This window comes from Nanorana parkeri, unplaced genomic scaffold (genome assembly GCF_000935625.1).
Source record: "Nanorana parkeri isolate BGI_ZX_2015 unplaced genomic scaffold, ASM93562v1 scaffold2046, whole genome shotgun sequence".
In the NCBI taxonomy this organism is placed as follows: Eukaryota; Metazoa; Chordata; class Amphibia; order Anura; family Dicroglossidae; genus Nanorana; species Nanorana parkeri.
The window spans coordinates 126,861-130,204 of NW_017308314.1; positions in this window are offsets into that span (position 1 = coordinate 126,861).

Sequence of the window (3,344 nt, forward strand, 5' to 3'; positions counted from 1 at the left end):
AATACCAATAATGTCCTTCCAGGCCTCTGAACTTAAAGGAGAACTATGGGGTTAAGGCTTTTCCCTATAGTTCTCCTTAGGGTAATGGGAGGACACAAACTAGCGTCCTCCTGTCACCCTAGTCTCAGTATACTGCGAGCTGTACCTCGCGGTATACTGAGACGCCGCAGCTGAAGCGGATCCCAACAATTATGCCGGGATCTGCCCAGCTGCATGACTGACTGCTATTTAGAGGCAGGGCCAGCTGTACCCGCCCCCTCCCCCGTCCGTTCCGCCAGTCAGCGCTGGCGGATCGGAGCGGGGAGGGGGGAATCCAGCCCCTCCCCTGTCACGGCAGAGAGCTGTGACAGGATCGAGAGGTGAGCAAACGCCGATATGTGTTCGCTCACCTCACGATCTACTGAGCCGACCTGTGACAGTCTCATTGTCACAGGTCGGCTAGAACTATGAGGTGAGTGAAAAGCACTCACCTCATAGTTCTCCTTTAAGTTATGTAGCTTAAAAAGGCCAATAATAGGGGTTTTGTTATTTTCTAGTCCCTATAAAGCAAAGTCCTTAGTCTCAGAGGTTTAGGTCAGAGACTCTCCACAATGTGGAGACCACCCAAATGAATAAGTGGCACCCAAAATTTAGTAGTCTATGTAGAGTTGAACATAAAAGAAGGGTCAAACACATTCTAAGAGTACAGAAATTATGTGCCAGCCCTCTAAGTATAAAAAAACAGCAGCCCTGAGTTAATGTAGGTGGGAGGAGAGATGACAGTTTGTTTACACACACACATAACAAAAATGATCTGATGAATCTCTAAGCAAGGCTGATTGAATTGCATGGCAAAATGAGGGTGGACATGATTTGCATGAGGCAGATATCCAGGCAGAGCAGACCCTGGACGAATCTTGAGCAGACGAGATGAAACATAAGTATAAATATACATTAAGTATTAATATAAATGTATATAGTATGTAGGGTTGCCACCTTTTCTTCAAGCGAAACCCGAACACTCAATCGACGCGTGGACATTTTTTTGGGAGAATGAGTCGTGGCTTATTCATATATAAAAATTGCCGCCCATTCATATGTAAATATCACAGTTGAGACTATTTTCAGTGGGGGGCCAGTAGCCCCTATCTTCATTTTGGTTGCCTCTGTCTGCCTGACATCTTGTGTCCAGGTTTCTGCTGCCATGAAACCTCGACACAGCATTCAAAATCCGAACTGTCCGGGTGAATCCTGGACAGGTGGCAACCCTAATAGTATGTCAATCTACATATAGCACAGTAAACAATGTGATAAAAATGTTAGAGGAAATTTTTGGTATAAGTGAAATACACTCATACCAATAGTTAGAGCTGATCTGTGACACTGCAGCTATCACACATCGGCTCTATAGACCGAAAACTGAGAAATCACATACCATTTATCGCTCAGTTCACAATCTTCTCCCTGCAGAGAGTGGTGACTTTTAGTCATCAGTCCCCATGGTGATTCCCTTCTTCCCTGTCTGTTCCTCCAGCACTGACTGGAGGGACAGATGGGGGAGGGGCAGGCACAGCTGGTTCTGCCTCTAGGAAGCGAGGTGGATCCTGACAATATTGTCGGCATCCTCCCTAACTGCAGCGCGCCTCTGCACTGTCAGCATGTAGCAGGCAATAGCCTGCTATAAGCTGAGTTTTTGGTCACAGGAACAGTAGGGAAATTCTGCTTCCTGCACATGTCGTGCTAAAGGAATACAAATAAAGATGATATTCCGAAGCAGAATGATGTGCGGACAGCATATCTTCTAGATTGTTTACTGTGGCACCATCCACCAGTTGTTCCAGCACCTGCTGGATTCTGTGGTATAACGGTTAGCTTTGTGAAGGGAATATTACGAAGACGTATGTTTTTGCCACATTTTCCGTGCAGATATGACCCCATTAAAATCAATAGGGCCAAGCAACAAACAGTGCACATGTGCATGCAACCGTGCACAAACGCACGTTTCGGGGACGGTCCCCGGAACGCACAGATGTGAACCAGGCCTAAATGAGAACATTGAAAGTTTTTGATGTACAGTATCCCCTTTTGTAAATTTGAGTCTTAGTCCCCTACATATTATATCTTCCATAGTTTCATGCTATCTTTATATTCACTACCCCACAATTTCATTTTTTTTCCCTAAACACATTTCAGTCACCAACATCTATCATGCACCTAGTGCTCACACGACAGACAAATCCATTCTCCAAATCCAAAATTGCTCCACTCCACAGTGGCATTCACTGTCAATGTCCATTCTAACAATGCTCACCAATTTCCTTTATCTTAGCCCACACCCACCATTAGTCATGTTACTATAGCCCCCATTGATCTAGATCAGCATTTCTCAACTTTTTTTAGTCACCCTTTAAAAATATGGAAAATCTCAAGCCCCAGTCTAAAGTGTCATAGATTTTTAAGGGGACACCACAAAAAGTGGATTCTCCCCTTCACATCAAAGTGCCCCCACTTTGCATCAGGAGACCCCCTTCACCTCAGTCTCCATTCCTACCCTCACATCACAGTCTCACTACTAGAGTAGCCCTCTTTCACATCAGTTGCCCCTTTCATATCAGTGGTCCCCCTTTCACATCAGAAGCTCCTATTTCATATTAGAGTCCCCCATTTCACTTTAGAGATCGCCTTAATATCAGGAAATTCCTTCACCTTAGTCTTCATCATCCCCTCACATCACAGTCCCACTACCAAAACATTTTGAGGCACCCCTGAGGAAGCCAGAAGTCAGACCAGCTTGCCATGACACCCTGGTTGAGAAAGGCTGGTCTGGAGTGTGTTTATATACACACCCATTAACACACATTGAGTATATATTCAGTATCAGTGGATTGAACTATTGTCATAGCGAACCAGACAGCTGCTATGGGGCCCAGGGTGCAGAGAGGCCCGTCCAGGACAAGGAATGAAGGGGTCCCTCTGATGTCGTGTGGGTTGCGATGGCATTGCAGGCTGCTGGCTGTCACTGGCAGCTGTGAGGAGAAATGCGCCGTTGTCTAGATCAATGACAACCTGTTCCTCCTCACAGCCACTGCTGAGTCAGTGACAACAAGCAGCTTGTGGTGGAGGAGGCCAGGGCCCGGCTGCAGCGGAGGAGGAGGATGGGCCCTGCAGCAGTGGAAGAGGAGGAAGAGGCCAGGCCCAGCGATGGTGGAGGAGGCGGGGCCTGCCGGTGACTGAGGAGGACGTCGGCTGAAATCGCTGGAACAACGGCTTGCTTCACGTGGCTTCGGGTTGGCCGAACATGCTCAGCATGTTCGGCCGACCCGAAGTGCAGAAGGAGTTCGACTCAGCCGATCCAACACCTGGAT